This window comes from Leptidea sinapis, chromosome 16 (assembly GCF_905404315.1).
Source record: "Leptidea sinapis chromosome 16, ilLepSina1.1, whole genome shotgun sequence".
NCBI classification, from domain to species: domain Eukaryota; kingdom Metazoa; phylum Arthropoda; class Insecta; order Lepidoptera; family Pieridae; genus Leptidea; species Leptidea sinapis.
The window spans coordinates 3,889,433-3,916,880 of NC_066280.1; the positions used below are offsets into that span (position 1 = coordinate 3,889,433).

At 36.0% G+C, this 27,448-nt stretch overlaps 1 non-coding gene across 1 annotated transcript; it reads left to right on the forward strand.

The window, feature by feature from the left end:
- The first annotated feature begins 14,169 nt into the window (after nt 1-14,169).
- On the forward strand, nt 14,170-14,241 carry Trnap-agg (transfer RNA proline (anticodon AGG)). Its single transcript has one exon. It is a non-coding gene; the product is annotated as a tRNA-Pro (tRNA).
- The last annotated feature ends 13,207 nt before the right edge of the window (nt 14,242-27,448 follow it).

A 27,448-nucleotide genomic window follows, 5' to 3' on the forward strand; every position in this document is an offset into this window, starting at 1 on the left:
TCTCGTAGAAATTATGTCCATACAAACAAATATTGGAAATAAAAATAATTATTGCTCCCAATTCGGAAAAAAAAACCACCTAGGTAACACTGATAATGTTTAGAAAATGAAAAACGGCTTAATGTAGAAATTTACCAATACTTTTATTGTTTTTCGAAATAATCTCCGTTCCTCTCTTCACATCGTTGCATTCGATGGAACCACTGAGAAAAGCAGTAGGTCCATTCTTCCTTAGGGTTCTCTATGGCAATTTCGTACGCTTTCACCGCATCTTCAGGGCTCGTAGAGCGAATACCTCGGATTTTATCTTTAGTTCTTGGGAATAAATAAAAGCCGTTGGGCGCCAGGTCAGGACTGTATAGCGGATGACTCATTATCTCGACACCTGCCAAAGTCAAAGATTCAACAGTCCGTTTTGCGGAGTGTGCTGAAGCATTTTCGTGGTGAAAGAGGATCCTGCTTTGAGGGCGCTGCTGTCCAATTTTTTCCCAGACAAAAAGCAAACAGCGATTGAAATACCAGTCTGCAGTAACTGTTCTTCCATCATCCGACCAAAGAATGAGGCAATCATCTTTTTTCCTCGACTTCTTCCTTTCTTTACCTTAGTTGGCCGTTCCTCGAAAGGAAACACCCACTGAGCTGATTGTCTTTTAGTTGTGGGTTCGTAGCAATATATCCAGCTTTCATCACCTGTGACGATGTCAAATACAGCATTTGAGTCACCGCCGTTGAACTTATCTAACATTTGGGGACACCAGTCCATGCGAAGGTGTTTCTGGTCGTCGGTTAAGGTATGGGGAATCCATCTGGTACAAACCTATCTGACGTCAAAATGTTCGTGTAATATTTTTTGAACTTGACTCATACCAATGCCTAGGCTTGCCTGTATCTGCTCACTGAGAGGTCACTCTCAGCAGATACAGGCAAGCTCCTTATCTTCCTCTATCATGCGTCGCACAGCACTGATGTTACCTTCAGTAGTCGCTGTTAAAGGACGTCCCTAACACAGATCATCATTGAGATTGCTACGTCCACGCTTTAACTCGATAAACCAATTGTAAATAGTGGCATGAGATGGGGCTTCATTTAGAAATGCCAATCGCAGCCTTTCATAGATTTGTTGTTGAGTAAGCCCACAACGAAAGTCATAATAAATCATTGACCGAAAATTTTCTCACGTTAGGTTCATTCACGTGTAACAAGAGTTTTAGATTTGCCGCCAATTCACAACAACAAAAGACAAATGAATGCAATATACTAAATTAGGTTACCACAGAGTTCTAAAATTGAAATTCAAAAAAAGTTTTCATTAGCATTGTTTTTAACTTTTTTTTATGGAATAGGAGGACAAACAAGAGTACGGGTCACCTGATGTTAAGGGATCACCACCGCCCACTTTCTCGTGCAACACCAGAGGAATGACAAGAGCGTTGCCGGCCTTGAAGGAAGGTGTACGCGCTTTTTTTGAAGGTACCCATGTCGTATCGTCCCGGAAACACCACACAAGGAAGTTTATTCCGCAGCTTTGTAGTACGTGGAAGAAAGCTCCTTGAAAACCGCACTGTGGAGGACCGCCACACATCCAGATAGTGGGGATTATATCCTAACTTGTGGCGTGTCGTGCGAAGGTGAAATTCGGCGACAGGAATCAGGTGAAACAGCTCTTCGGAAAACACCCCATGATAAATGCGGTAGAGGACACAAAATGAAGCGATGTCTCTACGCAACGCCAAGTGATCCAGCTGCTCACAGAGCACCGGGTCCCCAACAATTCGAGCTGCTCTGCGGTCAAATGGATCGAGCTGATACTGGGGCACCTCAGACCAGAGATGACATCAATACTCCATATGTGGCCGGAACTGTAGCGCTAAAATGTGGGCCGGCTTGAAGTATTGTCGTGCTCTATTTATGACGCCCAGTCTCTTCGAAGCCAATTTGGCTTTGCTCTCCAGATTTGCGCTCGAGATATCGAGACCCAGAATTCCGATATTAGGTGAGGCTGTAAGGGAAGTGTTGTCGAAGAGCGGTGATACGATTAATGGGGTTTTTTTAGTGGCAAACGCGCAAACTTGAGTCTTCTGGCTCGAAGCTCGACTGGCTTGCTGATCGTTAGTGTTAAAAACGTTAGTAACCGATTGACAGTTTACTGAACAAAGAGCAGGTTAAGTTGTCAGGAGGCAGATTAGAGAGAACCAACATGGTCTATGGAATTAAAGTAGAGTAGACTTATGGTTTTGATATTTGTAACACAAGTAACAAGTAAGACTGCACTCCATGAAATAATCACCATTAAAATCCGTTCATTAGTTTAGGAGGTGAATGGGAACAAACATCAGGGCATGGATTTATATATATTAAGATAAAATATATGTATTGATTAAAATAAAAAAACGCATTCTTTTATATAATATGTTTTCACTGGAATAGTATAGGAAAATCCTAATCCAGAAAGCATACAGAAAAACTTTTGCTCTTTTTTTGCGAAAATGACTTTAGAATTGTTTTTTTTGGTAATAGCGACTTGTTTATACAAAGCCATTTTGATTGATTTTTTTTAAGTGCGAATCAATTGAGTTTCGTTTGAAGATCGAAGCATTTCAATGAAAGAAACAATCTGAGCAGCAGAAGTAAGTCATACACAATAAAATATTTTTAATAGTTTTTACTATGCAAAGTTTCTGCCAAGTGCTTGAATCACAGTCGATACTTAAACACACAATAAATATTCCATATTTAAATATGGACTTTTATTTGCACTGTAGACATTAAATGCAATAAATGTTCAATATTCCTCCTCCTCTTATGCCTCCTACTTCAATATGCCTCTTTCTTGCTGAATGCGAGTCTCGAATCGAGAGAACAAAGAAAGCATTGAACACGTCTCAGAACTCCAACCAAAAGCTGTAGACAACGTCATGTGTTGAATGTCTTTTAAATTACAATAACTGGCTCTCTTAATTCTTGTTAAAACGGTGTCGATCGAGATTCATAAGCCCGACTTCAAAGTTAACCCCCTATGAACAAAATCCATCGGAAAACTTGTGCTTGACCAAAAAAAAAAACAAATGGTTTCTAAGTTTCTAAGTTCCACCAGTGGGAGGCACAGGATGCCGGCTAGATTATGGGTACCACAACGGCGCCTATTTCTGCCGTGAAGCAGTAATGTGTTAATACTGTGTTTCGGTCTGAACGGCACCTTAGCTCGTGAAATTACTGGGCAAATGAGACTTAACATATGACGCCTCAAGGTGACGAGCGCATTTGTAGTGCCGCTCAGAATTTTTGGGTTTTTCAAGAATCCTGAGTGGCACTGCATTGTAATGGGCAAGGCGTATCAATTACTATTAGCTGAACGTCCTGCTCGTCTCGTCCCTTATGTTTATAAGAAAACACAGTTTTTCTGTATATGTTTTGGATTAAGGTTTCATCATATTGTTGTATTTAAAAAACTATCTGTATAGATTATAATTGTCATATTTATATAATTCAATTATTAACTTTAGAAGATACCAAAAGGTGAATATAACCCCGAAATCGTGTGTCCGTTCAAATTGTGTTCATTTTGTGTTTTTTTGGGAAGCTGCTAAAACAAACATTTTTAAACTGCATTTTTTTGTAAGTTACTCCGCTAGTAGGTCTTATAATTGCTCAAGTTGTTTTTGAGTTAATCCATTACAAAAACCAGAATTTTGTTATTGAAAATAAAATGTTTGTTCTAGATTATTATAATTAATGCAGTAAATTCCTGATTACTACAGGCATTGTAACTGACAGGCACGTCACATTAGCGGGAAATGAAGTAACACTGAAACAAACTCCAAACTCAATATGTTGCCTAAAAGGTAAAGTTATCAATGAATGTTTCGAAACGTTCAACTTTCCAAGTCGTAACTGAATTCTACAAATTTATTCCAAACACCTACTTTATTCGGAGCACCCGGTCTTCATATTCTACGAATACATTATATGATGTTATTGAAACAATCATATTTATTGAGTTATATTGAACGTATAAATATCTTGTTCAATTGTTTTAACTATTCGTGTCTTACAAGACTCAATTTAGAAGTTAAGAATGTTATCTGTGTACAAATCTGATGTATTTACATTTTCCAAATGTGTGGATGCAAATTTTAAGACGTGCTTGTGAAAATATGTACAACTTTTCAAATATTCATCTTTAACTATAAAATTTAAACTACTGAAATATACCTATGCCTATTTTGATTTGATTGATTTGATTTGACCCGTACGCTCACTTTGAACTCATCTTCTACTACAGAACTACTACTTCTTTAGACTACTTTTCAACGCGTTTGAGCATTTGCGCTTTCTTTTACTACACCACCTATTTTATTTGTTATTTAATATGCCCTTAAATTAAACATTGATATTTTTTTATGGAAATGGACAGGATACGTGTCACCTGAAGGTAACGGATAAGCGCAGCATAGGCTGAGCGCAGCATAGCTTGTAGAGAGTATAGACTCTCTACAAGAGCGACTCCGACCTTATAAAGCGTTGAGAAAAGCTAAATTTTAACTCGAAAACATGATGATACGTGGCGGGTGAGGATTCAACCGGGGGCTCCGTGATGAGAGTCATCGGTCCAACCTTTTGCGCCTCCGCCGCTACAGAATTGATAAAGGTGTAGTATGTTGTTAATACTCATAAAAACCTGAAGATAATAATAATAATAAATATTCCGAAGGTTAAATTTTTTTATCAAATTGATAATTAATTATCCAACTTATGATACTTAAGCATAAAAGTTTGAAATGTTCACGTATACTAATAAAATCCAAAACAAATAAGTACAATAAATTAAACCGGCACTATCCTTGGCAAAGTTTTCCTGTCCTGCAACCTGATTGTATCAACCTCTGCATATTGACTCCCTGCTGCATCCACTACCGACACCTGCATCTCCCGGCACCCTGCTAGGCACCATCACCACATTATCGGCATCATCATCCTCAGCAGCAGCACAGCAAACGCCAACTAACACTTCTCACTTTTATTTTATTATTTTATTTTGTTAGTTTGAAATTAAATGAATTTATTCTTCATTTAATTTCATAAACTTAATTTAATTATTATTTATTTTTAGACATTTTATATGTGTGCTATCTGCGCAGCGCCGCCGACAGGCAGCACTGGCAGGGTCGCCATGCGATGTTGGAGGTTCGGGTATTCAATGATTATAAGTCTGAGTGCGATTATAAGCTCCTTTATTAGAGTATGCCACTGCTTATATACTAGTTGGAGAGATGAGTGTGTGCATATGTCTATAAAGGTAATACACACACAACACTACTATTCTTCTCGTTTCTGCGATCATCCTTTGAGGACTACCTACTTGCACAAAAGTGGTCACGTACGAGTCGGATTTCCAAACGCTCATCGTTCCTTAACATTATGCACATATGTTTAGTTAGTATTCAGAATATTAGAATTTGGCGGCAGTAGTTATTGACGGACTGACGACGGAGTATAGCGCAGTATAGGCTTCTGTTTGATTACCCCTCTGGTAGGAAGTCCTAAAAATCACTTAATATGTTCACCAAATTTAGATAGTAAATATACTGCATTAGATAAATTTTATTATTTTTAGTGTACGCTTTCAGCCTTACAAATAAAATTGACAAAAAGTTATAACCAAGCATAAACCAAGAATATGTAAAATATTTACAAATAGAAATTTTGCTTACGAATGGTTTGTTCGGACGTATAACGTTTCCCGCGTTTATTCAAGGCAGCTTGTCATTTGGAAAACTCAGAATATAATTGTATTGACTGTGTTGTCAACGATATTGTAAACATTTTGCATTTTCTTTGTTTGCGAAATTGGACCTGCCTAATTGAATTATTTGTCCGAAGCATATTTTGTTTTATTAATAATTGTGGACGAGTACATATACTCGTCCACAATTTCGAGAATACAGTTCTGAACTATTGCGGAAGTACATGAGACATTGTTATTAGGCATAATCTTCGTCTTTTCTATGTTCATTTTTACAACAAGTCCTTGGAAAGCTGTATGAAGGCCATATGGCTTAAGTCTTCCATGGTCTCAGTCATTATAATGATCTTCGAATTGGAGGTGAATGATGTATCCGCCGTTGATATTGATGCTTTGTCCTTTCAAGTCCAGATCTTAAAGACATCTACCAATGTAGATGTGAACAGGTTAGGATTTAACAATAGGATAGGCTTCCAGATCAGATCCTGGAGAAGTACTGCCATGGTGCAGCTTCCATACAAACATTTCTACTCGATTATCGATATATCGTTAACCAACGTGGCCTCTCTGGAGAGACTAAAACGCCGCCCAGGTCCCTCTTTTTTATAATATTTTTTAAGCCCAATAAAGATTATTAAAACTTGCTTAAGTAGCTAACAAACTGTTCTAAAATTACGCGTCACAATTTTAACGTAAGCATATCCATTTAACCGCAACTAAGTGAAGGGCTGTATTGCTGTACGCTGAACATATCCGGCGAAACTGCCAGGAATATAAATGAAGATATGTCGTAATAAATTTTTCCATAAAACGTTTTACTGCGAACCCCGTTCCGGCAAAATTAAACTGATGCAGAATCGTGAAGTCCTTGCAAATCATATTATCAGTAAGATGCCTGAATAGCTTGCGCATGTTATTTTTATAATATTATATTTAAACAGTTCCTACTTTATGAAAAATTTGCGAGTCGAGTAGGATTTTTAACTGATGGTAAGTAATTCTTGAGAAATAAATATATCTGATCGGTACTGCAATTATGCTCACTTTGACGCTTTTTCAACACTCAACGCTGGTCATGAAGCTATGCCACTATGGTATAAGAGAATCTGCGCTCGATCTTCTGATTGCATATTTAAATAATAGGATTATGAGGGTCGATGTGAATGGCAGGAGATCTCCTGGGACTTCTCTCGGTATGGGGTACCACAAGTGTCTATTCTTGGACCCTTCCTCTTCCTAACTTATATAAATTATCTACCTAATCTTGTACAAACAAAACACAAGGTAGTATTGTTTGCGGATGACACTTCGCTCATATTCAAAGTTAAAAGAAGCCAAGTTTTATATGACGAAGTAAACAATGCTCTATCTCACATCGTGAACTGGTTTAGCACCAATAACTTATTGTTAAATAGTCATAAAACTTAATGTACAAATTTACCGCGCCAAATGTCAAAAATGTAAATGCGAATATTTTATTAAACGAAGAGGTGGTAAAACGAGTGTAATCTGCTATATTTCTTGGCATAATTCTTGATTCCAAATTGCAATGGGGCCTCCATATTGAAGGATTGGCGAATAGGCTTAGTTCTGCAGTATATGCGGTTAAAAAAAATTAGACTGTTGCTTCTCAATATATTCTTGAAAATGTTCTATGTGTTCATAAGCACATTGAGGAATTTGCTACAAACAGTGACAATCATAATGATAACACGAGGAACAAACATAAACTTTTTATGCCTACTACTCGGCTAAGTCGAGTTAGTAAGTCTTTTGTGGGGCGATGTATATGCTTTACAACAAAATCCCAGAAAATGTTCAAAACAAAAGTACTGTGACATTCAAAAGAGTTGTTAAAAACGTTTGTGTGGTAAAGGTTATTATACATAAATGACTTTCTTAATGATTCCACAGATTGGGTATCAAATGACCGCCCCCAGGTTATTAAATGATAAGTTATGCAATAATGCAATATTACTTTGTAAACATATTATTTGAGAAAAAAACAGCCCGCTGAGTTTGTTGCGTCCGTTCTTCTCAGGTCTGAGGCATTTTTTTTGGAATGGGTGGTAGTTAATGATATGAATCCAGAAATTAACAGTATCACCTAAATATTAAAACTAGATCCCTGGGAGATACTAGGTGCAGTGATGAACTCGCGAAAAACACGGCTTATTATATATGGTATGTGATTGCGATACTGGTGAAGCCTGATAATTTAGTTCATGCGACAATAAACTGGTTCAGAGCACGAGTGTACAAGACGGAATTCAAATTGTTAATCTTGATTAAATTCGATCGCGGTGATATAGGTTCGAGTCGCTTGAGTATTATTTGTTTTGTTGGTCTGTTTTTGTTTTCGGGGATTATTAATTAAGATGCGATAAAGCCCTTTATTTTACCACAGTTAAATTGGATTATAATAATATTGACACTTTTAGACAAATTATCTTGCCCCTAACTAGACATAGCCTGAGACAAGTAGTAAGACAACGATTTTATTTATTTAATACAATATTTTACGTATATAAATACAAATAAACATCCATGACTCGGAAACAAACGTACATATTCATCATATAAATGTTTGCACCTACCGGGATTCTGACCCAGGACCTCTAGCTTAATAGACAGGGTCACTAAGCACTCGGCTGTATAGCTATGTTCACGTTTAAAGATGTCGGTGTCAGTGTGAATACTTTTTATTTTTTACTAATAGCGCAGACTTACGGCCGTTATCGTTACCTATCTATCCTTAATTTAACTTACTAGAGGTAGACAAATCTATCCTTTTACGCTTACTTACATTTCAATAACCTATTGACAGATAGCATTAGACTAACGGCCGTTTTCAATAACCTATCTATCCTTAGTTTAACTTACGGATACATTGCTGTCACCGTTTAATGACAAGATCTTATCTATCCATACTTATGTCCAATATAGTTATAGTCCAATTCTATCTGTCAATAGGTTATTGAAATGTAAGTAACTGTAAAAGGATAGATTTGTCTACGTCTAGTAAGTTAAACTAAGGATAGATAGCTTCTTGAAAACGGCCGTAAAACAATATTGGACATAACTGTGGACAGATAAGATCTTCTCATTAAACGGTGACAGCAATCTATCCGTAAGTTAAACTAAGGATAGATAGGTTATTGAAAACGGCCGTTAGTGACATAGTTTCACGTTACTTACGTAACTTCATATCTAAATGTCCTATTCTAACTTAAGTGATTTTCATAATAGCTCTTTTTAACTTTGTAATGCTAAAGTTCAACCTTTTCCTTTACTTTGATTAGAATTATCGTTCGAATCGCTGTTATTACCGTTTTACTCGACTCACTTCGCTCGACCAATAGACGATTTTAATTCTCTACTAATTTATTCTCAAAGGAAACCTGTTACTTAAAAGGTATAAAAAGTTGCTTTCTGGCGTATTTAAATTTAGCTCTTCTAAAATACGGCATTTTTTTTTATTTAACTTACTAGCTGACCCGACAGACGTTGTTTAATAAATAAAATTATTTTTTTATATGAATTTGTCAATAATATATCATAACATCAAAAATTACTTCGTAAAATATGCAACCCTGCTGTCGTAATGAAATTGTTTCACAGCAGAACTGTCAAACCGTGCGTCAATAAATTCTCTCATAGAAATTATGTATGGACACATCAAAGGAAAAACAAATTTCGAGGGTATTCTGGCAGAACGGAATAAGTGCACATCAAGCAATAATGAGAAAAACGCACTTAAAGTTTTGAGTGATCATAATTAAACGTAGAAGCGTAATATAAAAATCGTAACAGTTATTGTAGTTAGAAATGTTATCTAATAAGTATGTAATACATTCATTTTATGAAAATTATCGTTAAAAGTGAAGAAAAGAGGTAAAATCTGCGTAAACGTGGTGTAGTTGTTTTGTTTTACCTGAAATTCGTTATTTGGCTATAAATCCTTAAAAACATCAAATATTGATACCTGTGATACTAACAAGGAATCACTGTATCACTGAGACTCAGTTTATGTTAAAAAAACTAAAATAATCATGTATTAAAGAGAGCAATGAACTGATAAATATTTTGAAAATTACTGAATGACAAAAAGAAATAAGTGGTATATGTTTTTATTATAATGCTAAAATAAAATCTATTAATTTCTTAAAATTGTGGCTTACCACTGCACTCTATTTCCTACATTGTCCTTGTCTTTGTTATGAATTATTTTAGAAGTCAGATCTTTTAAGTCGTAAAATTCATGATATTTCAATTCTTGTGTTGTATATGGCTCCTCATCTGTCTTCTTTTTTGACCTCCGGCATTCCGTGCCGGTGCTCTAAACCACTGAGCTAACCGTTCGAGTACCGCCTCGTTTTGTTTTTCAAATTTTATTTGTGTATTAATCTCCTGAGACTCTTCTCAGTATGGGGGTACCACAACGGTCTATTCTTGGACCGTTCCTCTTCCTTATCTATATAAATGATCTTCCTAATCTTATAGAGAAAAAATATAAGGTAGTATTGTTTGCGGACGACACTTCACTGATTTTCAAAGTGAAAAGAAACCAAGCTATGTATAACGAAGTGAACGATATTTTATCTGACATCGTGTACTAGTTTAGCGCTAATAACCTATTGTTAAATAGCAAGAAAACTAAATACATTAAATTTACCGTACCAAATGTCAAAAATGTAAATGCAAATGTTTTGTTAAACGGAGAGGTGATAGAACCGGTGGAATCTGCTATATTTATTGGCATAACTCTAGATTCCAAATTACAATGGGGCCCCCATTCATTGAAGGATTGGCGAACAGACTTAGTTCTGCAGCATACGCGGTTAAAAAGATTAGACAATTAACTGACATAGATACGGCGCGACTAGTATACTTTAGTTATTTCCATAGTATTATGTCCTATGGTATATTGCTATGGGGCAACGCTGCCGATATTAATACAATATTTGTGCTGCAGAAGAGGGCTATTCGCGCTATTTATAACCTGGGTCCTAAAGAATCATTGAGAGCAAAATTTAAAGAAATTAACATCTTGACTGTTGTTTCATGTTCATAGGCACATAAGTGAATTTGCCAGAAACTGTCATAACCATAATGTTAACACCAGAAACAGACATAAACTTATGATGCCTACTACTCGGCTAAGTCGAGTTAGTAACTCTTTTGTGGGGCGATGTATATGCTTTGACAACAAGATCCCAGAAAATGTTCAAAACAAAAGTATATCGTTATTCAAAAAAATTGTTAAAAAATGTTTGTGTGGTAAAGGTAAAACATAAATGACTTTCTTAATGATACCACAGATTGGGAATGGAGTGACCGCCCTCAGGATATTAAATAATAAGTTTAATTGTACAATATTACTTTGTAAACATATTTATTCGATGAAAAAAAAAGCCCGCTGAGTTTGTTGCGCCCATTCTTCTCAGGTCTGAGGCATCCATTTTGGAATGGGTGGTAGTTTTTGACTTTCAGTGATGTCACATCCTATTTTGAATAAAAATATTTGAATTTGAATTTGAAATCCTAGAAGTGAGGGTTATCACTTTAAAAACATTACAAATTGTTTAGATTTACAAGAGCGACATCTCAAGTCAATTTCCTAATATGCAAATATTGGGGTTGAGCAGGTCATCAACTGTAAAGTAGATACTGTAGATGAAGCCACAACCTGTGAGTTGAACAAAGCAAACAGAATTTTATAACGAGGCGGTACTCGAACGGTTAGCTCAGTGGTTTAGAGCACCGGGACGGAACGCCGGAGGTCGTGGGTTCGAATCCCGCATCGGTCATAAAGTTTTGTTTTTCAAATTTTATTTGTGTATTGTGAATAGCCCAAAGAAGCATAAAAGCCACATATTTGTTTCTATTTTGGCCTTACATAATACCTTTTTTCCATTTATACACATTCAGACCATAGAAAACAGTATGCATTATTGGTTAATCCTGTTCCTTAAATAGTGAGGTTAAATACGGATATGCATTTGATTATCTCCACATCGGCTTGACTTTATTCCACATTTTTGATAAATTTCCTCTAATACAGAGGCTTGAAAATAATATGAACGTTTAGTTTCAAGCCTCTAAAGAATAATTATCAAAGAAGATGTAAGTATCTTCTTCAAGTAAATCTTGTAGAGTAGGGGATCTTCCTAATCGGATACGTCGCCAAACAAGCTCTCCATCTGACTCGATTTCATCACTAACACATTCATACAGCAAGGCTCTTGGTACTGGTTGTCGATCTGTAACAAATATCACCCACGATGCCTAGATTTTTCTTGATTATATAGGTATAATATCACAGAGAAGAGGTTTTTATATGACGGTTGATTGGAGAGACCTATATTTGGCAAAGGGCGGAACACGTACCAGTTGTTCGACGTTTAGAGAAGTTTTCTTAGTTTCGTGCACATCTGTAACGATGACAGTACGATGCTGAATTGGTTCAGTATCACTTTGAGCAGAATAGTGATGTCATGGAAACTAAAATGAAATATTACTATACTTACTTATGACTTTTGTTTTGAATTAAGCAAAATTATAAACTCGAAACTCTGTAGTAAAGTATATAAATACCTTGTGTTGCGCAATTTTGTACACACGCACACAGTCTATAATAGGATATTTAATAAAAATTTCTATTAAATGTAGCACGTGCGCACACGATGATGTTGAAATGAGACTAAAAACCTTAGCAAGCAAAACCGTTTAAATGAGTCTTATATACTTTTGATATTAAAGTAAAGCAACAAAAAACTTACTTATTCCGTTCTACCTGTTGATAAAACAAAGGAGTGATTTAGTTATTACATATAGTGAGAACCATATAAAATCCGATATACTTATTTGTCGCTAGTCAAAAAGTAAATGTTTCTTTGTGAGTAAAGAGAATCCTTTATTTTTTTATCACTGTATTTAAATATTCATGTTGTGTAATAAGTGATTCTATCACTTTTTGCTTTTAGATTTCAAAGAAAATATCGTAGATAATAGCTTTGCACAGAAAAAAAAAACCGTTATACAAGCTCCTACGGTTATACGGTTTTGCTAGATAAAAAAGCAGAGAAAAAGAAGTATGCCTATGTATATAACTAATTTTTATAAAATTTTGCACTTATTTGGTTCTGCCAGAATACCCCGATTTGTTGTTTTTATTTAATTTAGCAACATTTTCCTTTTAATTCACCTTTTAAACCTTCTCTGGACTTCCACAAATAATTCAAGACCAAAATTAGGCAAATCGGTCCAGCCGTTCTCGAGTTTTAGCGAGACTAACGAACAGCAATTTATATTTATATATATAGATATATAAATAAAGATAAAACTTAAGAAGTAATTTGATTTGATATCTCAAATACGTCTTCATTTATTGTTGCATTCATAACAATTTATTTATAATTAACTAACATGATACTGATAGCTGCCAATCTAACAAAATAGCTGTTAATATATCTACCAAATATCATATTTATGCCGCACAATATCACAAGGCAATTTCTTTTGCTAGATAAAACTATGATAATTACATTGTTTCATAGATGTTATCGGTTCTAACTCTATACGCCATATGAATTTGGATTGTCGTCAAGAATGAGCCTGCATAGTCTGGCGACTGAATGTCGCAAAAATAAATTTGTCTGGAACAATGAAGATATTATATTATTAAACGCCTGGAACACATTTTCAATATCAAACGTTTCTAGATTATTTGGGTGATTTTGTGGTTGAATCATTTAATTGTCTAGCGGAGTTACTAGTCCCAATACCTTTTTTTTCATTTATGACATGAGCACCATAGTAACTAAACTAATATTTTTACAATTGTTTGTTTTAATTTGTAACAGTTAAAACAAGTCCTCAGTTTCATCATTACAAGCAAAATGACGTTAAACTTATTGAATTTTTTTTTGAGACAATAAGGGACAAAATGAGCAGGACGATCAGCCGATGGTTATTGATACGCCCTGCCCATTACAATGCAGTGCCGCTCAGGTGAATAGGCGCAAGGAACTCAGTGAGTCTCTTTTTTTGCATTAAAATTAATAAAAGCCTGGCGGTCGCTTCATTGCCACTTTCATCGTCTTTTACATTTCAAAGACAACGTAAGAGATTGTAATTTTAACGAAAGGCAAACTTATCTGAACCAGTTCCTCACATAAAAGTTTTTGACATTATTTTATTATTAACCTTGAAAATGAAAACTTTGTTGGTTGAAACAAGAAAATCGGAAAGCGCTGATCTCTCATTAGGGACTTCATAGAGATTAGTCACACATAAACTCATCGGTTCTATATAATCAAGTATGTTGTTCTCTGTATTATAATCATAGTTATATATATATATATAAAACTCTGTTAATTATCTTAATATTTCATTACTATAACTTATTTGAACACTTTCTCATCGGCTCGTTGGTCTAGGGGTATGATTTTCGCTTAGGGTGCGAGAGGTCCCGGGTTCAAATCCCGGACGAGCCCTAATTTTTTTTGTGTCGCTAATATCTTATCAAGTAATAATTTATAAAGTTTATAGGGTTGATCATTTTCTTTTAAAGTTTTAAAGAAAATTTAAAGAACCTTGGATCATTGTATCAAGACTATAAATGATGCCAAGTTAAAAAAATATGTTATGCCTAAACTTAATGCTGTCATATAAACAATTAGTTAATATAAAAAAAATGTAGTTTGTACCTACTAGTCACCACTATTCCTTGCAATCGTCGAGGTGAAAAGGATTACCAAGTGGCTAACCCCATACGGCATAAAACTTTAATAACAGTCCAATTCAATGATTATATTTATATGTGACGTGGGCGGTCGTTTAATATGGCCGTAAGCGACTTTTGTATAGTTGACAGGCGGCCATCTTAGTGACGTCATAGTGACGTAAGATCCAGGCGAACATTGAAATTCACCAATCAAAAGTACAGTTTGCAGACAGACGAATATTTGCTGATATGATAACGTTAGGCTGTATAGTATAATACTATATTCGTTGGTTCAACTCGGGATTTTAATAACTTCACGGATTGTGAACACATAAACGTTCTATACAATGAAAGTCATATATTAAAGACGCAATTCACATATTTCGGGGGATAATTTTATTATACTGTTTTTTTGATATTTTTTCTTTATATAGGTATGAATTCAGCAAATGGTAACCGATAAACCTTTTCTAATTTCCCACATGAAAATTTTAAAAAATCGGGAAGTTATTGCTTTTACCCGTTTTTCGTTTTTGTCCTAGGAAGCTTTCCTGACTATTCCCACGATGGTGTCCGTACGTCTGTATGTATGTATGTATGTTTGAGTGTGTGGTAAATCTCTTATAACTATTGAACCGCTCGATCGATTTCATCGCGGTTGGCGCCATTCGAATGGGCTTGATCAAACTTCTGATATTGAATGCAATTCGGACCTGTATTGCGTGACAATCAGTTTATTCATTAATTATATTATATTATAATTGCGGTTTAAAAATTAATAAAATAGGGTTATAATTAACTTTAATCAGACTTTTGAGCTCATAGAGCTCAAAAATATAGAACAGCTCACTCTTAGAGTTCGAAGAGCTCAAAATAACACAGAGTATATTTTTGATCGTCATAAGTACGAATTGAAGCGTTTAGTTATGGAATTAGCGGGAAGTTTCAGGGATGGCCTTTAGAGTCAACCGTTTTCCTAATTTTTTGGTAATTTTAAGTGATTTTATTCGTACAATATAACGCTGTGGTATTACTTTTTATTAATAAGTTGACAATCTTAGGATCTGACAGATAAACCCTTTTTAACAAGAAAAAATAACTCAAGACTTAAGTCAAATTCTACCATAAATTTAACATGTTTATCGTAATAAATGGCTGATTATTTCCATCACATCCGTTTCGCATACCTCACCCGTAAGCGGCACGGTCCTATTATGATTTACTTATCTTTACGTTACTGAATTATTTATAAGCCTATAAAATTATATTCGCTCTTTTTATATTTACTATTCAACATACTATCTTTATGATACCAATTCTGTTTAGTTATCAATGTTTTATGATACTGTCCTAGAACCGAATACATGGATTTATCATTCATAAGTTTCTTTACGAATAATAAGAACAAAACAAAGAATATAACAAACCATTGTATTATAGAGCAGAAAGTTTTTCCCGTTCATTAAGTTATTCTTATTTCTTTGGTTATGTTGGCACGATGTAAAACAAATCCTTACACATCCTTCCTTTATCTCTTTTACATTGAAAGAAAGAAAGAAAATCATTTATTTTATAAGGTCAATATGACACTTATGAATTTCAATGATTTTACCACCAATTCGGAATACTTGAGCTATAATGAGAAGAAGTGGCAAGAAACTTATTGCCACTCTTCATAATCTATGTTTACAGATTCAGCATTTGACATTTTATTATAATGTACAATGAAGTAGGTTGACCTCATATTACAGATCACCAGGACCTTCTTCTTCTTCATCTTTTTCCTTCTGAAGAGTTTCTGAGGTAATTTCGATACGATAATATAGATTATCGATTGGATTAGGAAAAGATACATTTCAAATATTGTAGTGTCATTTCTAAGTATATTATAACTCGTGATATTGGAACTTGAATTCATAAAACTACTTCTCTTGGCGTGGCTCTTGTATGACTAAGTGCTCTTTGGAATCGCGAGAAACAATAAGCTGTTAAACACTTACCATTAGGTGATCCTTATTCACCCTTCATTAATAAATATTGTAATAATTATAAGAGTAAATATTTTGAAGTGTTAAATACCGCTGTGTTATTTATTCAGGAACATGTTCCGTCCTCTATAAATCTAAGCATCTGTTGCCACTCAGCATCTGCCCTTGTCATCTGTGACAAGCAACACCGGAATATTTCATAATAATTCATTGATATTCATCACAAATTGTTTTTATATTTCCATAGTACCATAGTAGAAGTTTGTCAACTGAAATTATTACTATCTCTGTGGTTCCAATCTCTGTCCTTGTTTTGACGGCGGACTGTATCCAAATAAAACTACCAAAGTTATACTAGTATGGATTACTACTGCCCCTAACAATAAATTATAAATATAAAACACGATCGCAAATGTTTGACTTATAAAAAGTTCAAGACTTGACTCAAGAAAGTGAAGCAAACAATTTGGAGTAAACTAGTGGCAGGCCCCATGCCGGCTAGATTATGGGTACCACAACGGCGCCTATTTCTGCCGTGAAGCAGTAATGTATAATCATTACTGTGTTTCGGTCTGAAGGGCGCCGTGGCTAGTGAAATTACTGGGAAAATGAGATCTAACATCCTATGTCTCAAGGTGACGACCGCAGTTGTAGTGCCGCTCAGAGTTTGTGGGGTTTTCAAGAATCCTGAGCGGCACTGCGTTGTAATGGGCAAGGCGTATCAATTACCATCAGCTAAACGTCCTGCTCGTCTCATCCCTTATTGTTATAAAAAAGTTAATTTGGTCAAAGGAAGCCTACCACACTCCGCCTCTAGCGAACGTGATTATGAATAGCAATAAAAGACGAAAGTAAAAAATACTTATTAATAGAATATATTTACATCATATTTAAGATACTATTGCAAATGTATGAACAGTGTCCTATAACTATTCAACTCGACCAATAAATTATCATGAATCAGATGGCTGTAATACACTATAATTTCTTTTGCCTCAGTCCTAATGTTCGACAACAGCGGATAATTATTGTCTTATTACTTTTTATTGCTCTAGTGTACATATTCTTCTTTGAAAAGTATTCCAAACTTTCATATTGTTATATCTTTTACGATAGTATGGAAACCGAAAACCAGTTCCAGCTCCTTTGCACAGGTTTCCAGATTCTATTATGGGTACCTCAACGGCGCTTTTTACTGCCGTGAAGCAGTAATGTGTAAGCATTATTGTGTTTTGGTCTGAAGGGTGCCATAGCTAAGGTTAGATTATTGAAGTGTGAGCCTTGACTTAAAATATAAGAAATCATGTAATTATTCATATTGAAATCCTTTTTTAATTAAAAAACTTGGATTAGAATTTGTGTGAATTTCATTTGTGAAAATATTTAATTTTAATAATAACATTTTACTCATAAGGAATGAGTTTTCGTCTCAACAGCTTTGAGCAAACAGAAGTAATCGATGGCAAATGGAGTGTTATACCTTGTTTCACAGTATTTGCTCCATTTCGAAAGACACAAAGTATTGGTTTTGTTCTAGTTTCTGTGTAGTGTAGTGGAACACTGTAGAATTTGCGATTACAATTATTCTAGTATTTTATAGTTCCACTATGTACTCCAAAAGATAAAAGGAACTGTTTTTGTTTCTGTGTGCCAATCTAAACGATATTTCTCAGGAATGCGTGAAGGAAATCAAGTTACCAAGTTAGGAATCTCTTCTCTAAGAGAAAGCCGATCTCTTGTGCACTCTTTTCGCCTCCAACTCGACTCTTGGCGACAACGGAAAAACACCGCCGACCATCCCGCGGTGTCAGAGCTCTATGCCTGAAGTACAGTTCAGACAGAAAACTGTTAGGCGAGCTCTGTTTTCGTTGGACGTCAGGAAGTCGAGCGGGCCGGATGGCATTTCTCCAATCGTGCTTAGAACGTGTGCCCCTGAGTTGACGCCGGTGCTAACGCGTTTAATCCGGCACTCTTATTCTAAAGGCGTAGTCCCTGACTCATGGAAGTCAGCCCTTGTCCATCCGATCCAAAAAAAAAGGAGACAGTTCGGATCCGGCAAACTACAGGCCTATTGCTATTACCTCCCTGCTCTCCAAAATCATGGAGAGCATAATTAGTCGTCAGCTCTTGGTATACCTAGAGGGTCACCAGTTGATCAACGACCGACAATACGGGTTTCACCATCGTCGGTCGGCAGGTGATCTTCTGGTATACCTAACACATAGATGGGCTGCGGCTATTGAAAGCGAGGGGGAAGGCCTGGCAGTTAGCCTGGATATAGCGAAGGCCTTTGATCGTGTAGGGCACAAGGCACTCCTCTCCAAACTTCCATCATTTGGGCTTCCCGAGAGCTTGTGCAAGTGGACCTCCAGCTTCGTCGACGGATATTGCTCGAACCCGAAGCCCGTGAATGCTGGAGTGCCCCGAAGCTGTGTGCTGTCTCCCACGCTGTTTCTTCGGCATATCAATGATATGTTGGAAACCTCCAACATTCATTGCTATGCAGATGACAGCACTGGTGATGCCGTATACACAGGCCATGCAGGTCTCTCTCGGGAAATCGTCGACCAGTGCCGGGAAAAACTTGTGTCTTCTATCGAGTCCTCTCTTGAGAAGGTCGCGGAATGGGGCAAATTGAACCTTGTCCAATTTAACCCCCAGAAGACTCAAGTTTGCGCGTTTACGACTAAAAAACCCCATTTGTCGCATCACCGCTCTTCGACAACACTTCCCTCCAAGCATCGCCTAGTATCGGAATACTGGCACGAAATCTCGAGCGATTGCCAATTTCGTGGTCATCTGGAAGGCAAAGCCAAATTGGCTTCAAAGAAACTGGGCGTCATTAATAGAGCACGGCAATACTTCAAGCCGGCCCACATACTAGCGCTCTACAAAGCGCAGGTCCGGCCACACATGGAGTATTGCTGTCATCTCTGGTCTGGCGCACCCCAGTATCAGCTCGATCCATTGGACCGCGTGCAACGTTGAGCAGCTCGAATTGTCGGGGACCCAGTGCTCTGTGAACGGCTGGATCACTTGGCGTTGCGTAGAGACGTCGCTTCATTGTGTGTCTTCTACCGCATTTATCACGGGGAGTGTTCCGAAGAGCTGTTTAACCTGATTCCTGCCGTCGAATTCCACCTTCGCACGACACGCCACAAGTTAGGATATCATCCTCACCATCTGGATGTGTGGCGGTCCTCCACAGTGCGGTTTTCAAGGAGCTTTCTTCCACGTACTACAAAGCTGTGGAATGAGCTTCCTTGTGCGGTGTTTCAGGGACGATACGACATGGGTACCTTCAAAAAAAGCGCGTACACCTTCCTTAAAGGCCGGCAACGCTCCTGTGATTCCTCTGGTGTTGCAAGAGATTGTGGGCGGCGGTGATCACTTAACAACAGGTGACCCGTACGCTCGTTTGTCTTATTCTATAAAAAAAAATATGAATAACATCAAATAGTTTCAATCAGTTTGCGTTCTCTTGAAGCTGAATAGACTTCTTAAATCTTTTTTTAATAACTGTGCGTTTTGCGTGTAACTTTTTGCCTCGCACAGCCAATTCTTCCACCGATACGACTTAGGCACGACCACATTCAATTAAAATTTAATACTTTAACTAACTTAATTATTTTAAAACTTAAATCAATACCTTTATGAAGTAAAAGTATTCACGTGTTATCCTTAATCAAAGTTAAATCATTATTATTTTTTCTCTAGGCAAACTCAGTCTATCTCTCTGTCTGCACCGAGTGCTAAGTTTTGCGGTTTGTCTGCATTTTGAGGTTCTGACAATATTTTGTCGCGAATTTTGTCGATTTAATGTAATTCTATACTAGCTTTATACGAGACCAGGTGTTCTGTCACTTGATCAGTTCATCTTTACGGGTTTCAACTTTTGGATCCTTCGCCATTTTCCCGGAGACAAAGAGCTTCTCTAGATTGTCGTTAGTAACATACGTTAGACTTCGGGCGATATAAATTTTTATTAATATATCTTAATAATTTAAGTACTTTAATTGTAATAGTTATTTTCTTAAAATGCAAACTTTCGTTTACTGGAAACGCACTTGTACAGTATTAGTAATGGAGAATTGAACTTTATAGAGGCCATACACGTAAACTAAATAGCACATTGTGATTCGCAAACAAAGCAAGCACTGCAGTATTTATATAAAAAAGTATAAAGCAAGGTGTCATCTTAGACAAATTAGATAAATATTAGAATTTGAATTGGAATTAGTAAAAAATATTTTATCATCAATTGATTTCCAAGGGCACGCCAAATATTTACTCGGATAACTACTTTATTTTAATTTATATATTTTTTTAGGAAATAAAATGAAGCCCTCGTTATTTTCTGATAAAGCATATTATACAGCTGTTTCTTTTTAATGTGGGTTGACTATATTTTCAAAATGTTCTGTTAAGAACTATATTCTAAGTTGTTTATATATTGCTTTTTGTCGCGTGATTCTGTGTTAAACTACCTATTTATTATATCCTAAACTACTATCATTAAATGGATTTATAAACCACAAGCTAAATTAAAACATGAATTCCATTTTTCTATTATAAATTCAATCAACAAATACAGCTTTATAAATACGAGTTTCCAGCGACCGAATATTACATGAATGTTTAATATCAAAATGGATTAAAGTTATCTGGAAATACATTTCATTTCCGCCAACAATCATCAAAACTTAATAATAAAAATATAGATATTCGGAATATTTAAATTATTTGAACTGATGTTTTACAAAAATGAAAATATAATATTTTTTACACTATAGTACACTTATAACTATATTTACAATACGTGCGTCTGAAGTTTAAAACGAAACATTTAAAAATAACTTTAATTATTTTTATCCTGATTTCTGATTTTCAGTTAATTATTTTCTTATTGAATTATTATTAAAATACTAATAGCATTAGCTAAGCTAATGTAGATATTTATAGTCAAATTCAAAGACAAATATTCTTTATTCAAATAGGCTAAGCGCTTTTGAATCATACCTATAAATATTTAGTTTAAATTTGTAAATCAACCTTATGTGCGGCAAAAGTGGTCATGAGAAGAACATACAAGAAACTGAACTGCCACTCTTATATCATATTAGAATATTTTACAATGCAAGTATAAAACATAACAAATTCGTATGTAAGATGCTTCATCCCATAATGAATCATGTTCAAAATTAAAAAGCGTTTTTTTTAATATCGACAATTTCACCAAAAATAGTGTAAATAATATAAACTATTGTATATTAGATATGACCTTACCTTATGAGTTTCATTTTTTGGGAATTTCATTGTTGGCGGTGTTTTTCCGTTGTCGTCAAGGTTCGAGTTGGACGCAAAAAGAGCGCACAGAAGATCAGCTTTCTCTTTTGCCGTATGGGCCTGGATGTCATTCTTCATGTGCAACGGCGGCAGACTACATGCTTCGATTTCACACGGGTGATATGTCGCTTAAAAGACCTGGAGGACCATAAGCGGTTATTTAGTAAGAATAACTATTGGAAAACGTTATCCAAGGTGTATCATCAGGGTATTAAAATAAGGCCATGAGTTCTGTGCCACTGTGAAAGACACTAGGCAAGTATATCATATGTGCCTACCTCTATGACAGGACCAAACCATTGAGTTACAATATACAGGCGTATTGACAAACTAAGCATCCGAGAGAGAAGAACATCTTCAATCGAAGTAAGCGAATCTATTGTTACTGTAGCCGATTTTGATTGACAGTCGTAAACAGTCAGCCACACTTGGCATTCTTTTAGTCAAACATACACTCCTTTGTATTTTGACACGCATCATCATCATCAGCGGGAAGACGTCCACTGCTGGACAAAGGTCTCTCCCAAAGATTTCCATGATGATCGGTCCTGCGCTGGCCTCATCCAACGTATCCGTGCAATCTTGACCAGATCACCAGTACATCTTGTGGGGGCCTACCAACACTGCGTCTTCCGGTACGTGGTCGCCATTAGAGGACTTTACTGCTCTGTAGCTGCTCAATGCCACTTCAGTTTCGATAATTTGGGCAATGTCGATGGCTTTGGTTCTCCTGCGGATCTCCTCATTTCTGATTCGATCTCGCTGGGAATCTCCGAGCATAGCTCTCTCCATTGCACTCTGAGCGACCAAGAGCTTTCTCATTCGGAGCTTCGCAAACGCTGCCGATCCGAGTTGGATTCGATGAGTGACCTCTTTCGCGAATTTGGACCTGCCTGACTATATTGTTTGTCCGAGGTAGACGTACTCGTCGACAATTTCGACAGTACAGTTCCCAATAGTTATGGGAGTAGGTGCGACATGGACATTTGACATGCACACATTGTCAAATGAAATTTGGTCATGAATTGTCAGGCTGTCAGGTCCTCTTTACGCTAGTGTATTCTCAGTCTATGCACTAGATGAAGTCTTTATAAAGTTATTGCTATATTGATCGTCAACATTACACATGTCTGGCCTTTGTCAAAGTCGTTACCAATAAATGTAACCATTCCAACTGTATTGATGACCTCCAATCCATAAACTCCACAACAATCGCTGAAATGAATACAATAAGCTGAGCACATAAAAAAGCGGAATATAATAAAACATTTTTATAGAGTTTCATTACTCATAGATTTGTGTCCTTACAGCGATGCATTCGCGGAAACATAATTTATGTACGACTGTGAACGTTGTCCAAAATGGTGAGCTGGATGTTAGCCAAGTGCGCTATCGTGCCTCCAACTAATATATAGTTATATGAGCAAGAGTTACAAGCCGTTAGAAATATAATTTAGAATATTGCATAGTCTCTTTCGTTATATATCATATTTAAAACGTTACTGGTGTAACGCCTTAAAATGGCGTCTTCCAACTGTACCGAAACCGAAAAAACCAAAAGTCAAAGTCATGTTGACTGATTTCTTTGAGTATCACGGTGTAGTGACCTCGAGATTCTCACCTAAAGGTCAAACGGTACATAAAGTATAATATTTTGGCGGTATGCGGCGTTTAAGTGAGACTTTGACTTTAATTTGTTGAAAGTAAATTGTTGGATTCATCATTGAGAACTAGTTTTCTGACTAAAAGCTCAACATATACCATCGAGCAACCATCTGATTCACCAGGTATGGCTCCAGCCGATATTTTTACCTAAACTCAAATTACCAATTCATGGCACCTGATTTCATTGAGCGAATGGCATAAAGGAGAATTCGCGACGAGAACTTAACTCAATTCAGGAAAAAGCGTTTTAAAATGTTTTGACCATTTGACTTTTTGTTGGTGTTAGTGTATCGTGTCTAAGGGAGGGAGCAGGGAGCTACTTCGAAGTCGATAAAATAATTTAAAAAAATTAACTAACATTTTGTGTATTTTTTTTTAAATGATAATAAGGGATGAGACGTGCAGGACGTTCTGCCGATGGTAGTTGATACGCCTTGCCCATTACAATGCAGTGTCAAAATGATGCCAAATTCGTTCTTTGCACCCTCGAGAACCTCGGATACGATATTCATATTATTGAAATCATAATAATGTGCGGCGGTAATCTTGCCTTTAAAAAAATGATCCCAAATTCGTTCTCTGCACGCTCGAGAACTTCGGACACGATATCCATATTGTTGGAATCATAATTTTGCGGGGCGGCCATCTTGAATTTCAAAAATGATCCCAAATACGTTCTCTGCACCCTCGAGAACTTCGTATACGATTTTGATGTTGTTGGAATCACAAATTTGCGCGGCAGCCCTCTTGGATTTCAAAAGATCCCGAATTCGTTCTCTGCAAATTCAAGAAGCTCGGGTTCGATATCCATATTGTTAAAATCATAAATTTAAAAAACAAACCTGCACGATACAAGACTAGTAGGAAAGCCCGAGCGTAAGAAATACTCTTCCTCAATCGATGTCAATCGCTCTCTCGTTTGAACAAAAACTTCCTCCTCTTCATGAACAAAAACGTCCCACATTTTCGTGACGCTCTATTGCGTTACATCCGTAAAAAAATTACCCTCATGTATGCAAAGAAGTTTCACTTCAAAAAGGATTTCTCCACAGAAAAGTACAAACGTTTTAAATACTTCCGCTCACTAATCAATAGCCAAGTCGTAACTCTTGAACGCTATTACGTCAGGCTGATCAGCTGCAACTGACAGGGGCGACATAATTACTTCATTAGAAACCCGTGACCTCCGATAACTGGGTTACTGTAACAATTAGACGTTATACTTATTAATTATAATGAGCAGATAAAGGATATTAGGTTAAAAATTACGTATAAATTATATTTTCACCTCTCCAGCACGAAAAGGGCGCTCTTGCTACGTGAAAAAACTTTTTGCGCGTGAGGCAAAGTGATTTTAATTTCGAACCCACGTGACCATACATCCGGGAATCACGCCGCGTTAAAAAATTAACAATGCGATCCGGTGCGTTCCGAAACTCTTTTTAACCTAGCGAATTATCTCATTGTCACAAAAATTTATTATCTTAATTGTTTCTCTTACCTATAACACGTTTCTCGCTAGTCGAGGTGAAAACTTTTATGTTTCACGTGTCTTTAAATTACTCACTACCTCAGTGGTCTAGAATTTAATCAAGAGCGTAGCGAGTGATTCTAATTTGCCAATTCGTGATTTGAATTCAGCACTCGCAGCAAAAAATAACTTTGCATACTTGTTGAACAAATAACTATTATTTACCATAGGTAGTGACAATAACACAGCACATTGCAACAACAATCGGTATCATGAAGCTAAATCAGTTTGTAATGGGGCTTTGGATGGGGCTGGGGAGAAGAAATGATAAGGAATTGCCAGCCCATCTTTTAAATTATAATAACAAAAAAAAATTTTTTTTCATCATACATTACTTATTTTCATATTTTTGCCTGTCTGTGCATTCTGGGTTATCTCTGAAACAACTGAACCAATTCAGACCAAACTACTGACATATAGCCCGCGATATAAACAGTAATATTTCAGAAAAGTTATTCGTTTGATGTAAAACCATATATTATCTATACTCATGTAATTCTGATGTCTGGAAGGTCGCATGTTTATTTATTTCAATGCGCTTATATCTGGATCTGCCTGTTGGATTTGAATAATTGGTTTTGTAGGTGATAGGCAGATGAATAAGAAACAGTATACAAATACAACTGGTAACAAAATTTTATGTACGATGCGGGACTCGAACCCGCGCCTTCTCGCGTTCCGTGCTCCCTTTCGAGCGCTCTTTCCAACTGAGTCAACCGTTCGAGTGACGTATCGTTTATAAGATCTTGTATGCTTTGTTCAACGTACGTAGGATGTTAAGTCTCATTTGCCCAGTAATTTCACTAGCTACGGCGCCCTTCAGACCGAAACACAGTAATGTTTACACATTACTGCTCCACGGCAGGAATAGGCGCCGTTGTGGTACCCATAATCTAGCCGGCATTCTGTCCAAAGGACCCTCCCACTCGTAGGTCTCTATTTAGACGCATAAATTATTATCTAAGCTTATTATTATTTCTCTATTAGAAGCCAAGGAGCACTATAAGTGTATTATATATTAATAGTATAGATGTCTGCGAGCCATAAATCAGATCGTGTTGCCAAAGAAAAATATACATAATTCCTAGAAAGTAGTGATAAACGCGAATACTTCCATAAGTCATGAATAATTGAGCCAACGGCGGTCAGATATCGAATGAATTGAACCCGAAGGCAATCACTGATAAGACCGAGATTGATATTGTACTGGAGCCTTTGAAACGATTCTGACTGATGTTTGGACTTTTATCAACTTTAGTGCTTTTCGAAGTATAATTTTTCCATAAACTGAAGACAGCGTAGAAGCGAAAATACATCTAACAGATTAATAATTGAAGATTAATTCCTTAGCTATAGTGAAGTATATGGTCATAGGAAAAGGTGGACTATAAGAATTACAAGATCGTGTTTATTCCAATTTAAACATTAACAAAAATAATTAATGTTGTGATTCTTTATAGTAGTATATTTGACTGTATAATGAAGTGGATTAAACGCAAGTGTAGGTTTATTCATACGAACGTTTTCATGCCTAATTATGTACAGTTAACATAACAACACTACTTTATTTACACACATATGCCTCCATGATGCATTCAGGAGCCGCATATTATGATCACCATCAATTATATGCGGAATTGCGGTAGTGAATTTTTTTCAGGCAGCAGTTTTTTTTAATTCAGCGACAAACTAGAATCGGTTCCAACTATCATATTGTTCGATACATCTTACTTACGTGCAATATTTGTCAAATTTGTTTGCAAATTGACATTTCATTTCGAACTAAACGAGATCTTGACTGATATTAGAATATATGTAAAATCAAATTTCTTTCTTTTTCAGAGATGTTCGAAATTTGAATGAAATGATATTATCGAAATCGCTGACCGACAGAAAGACCATAGGTAATCACTTACAATCATGTAAAAAGTTTTAATTGGTATAAGTTCGTTTGACCTCTTATTTCATAAAAAAAGGTTTCAGAAATCATATGAAGCCTTAGATAATTTATACGTCTAGACAGAGTCTATTGCTGTTAGACAACCGATTAAAACAGGCCAGGAATATTAGTTTAGTGTGTGACAAGGTACATCGTGATTTGAATGACACTTTGTGTTAGTGTGCATGAATTGCACAAAATAGAGTTTAGTTTTAAACTCAATTTTATATATTCAATGACAATATTTCATAGTCTATCAACACATATAAATGATCTAAGTATGAAGCATTATTATTTCAAAGAATTAAAAATGATAACAACAAAACACAATATTTACTGTATAATTTTCATTTATAAAAATGTTCGTAAATTCAAATATTGTACTTTAAAAGTTATAAGCTAAGATTGCCAGTGACTCCTCTGGGACTGAAATTAGAAAAGTTATACTAAGAGAGACTTTATTTATAGAATATTTTACGCAAATTAAGCTGGACTTCTGGCCTTTATT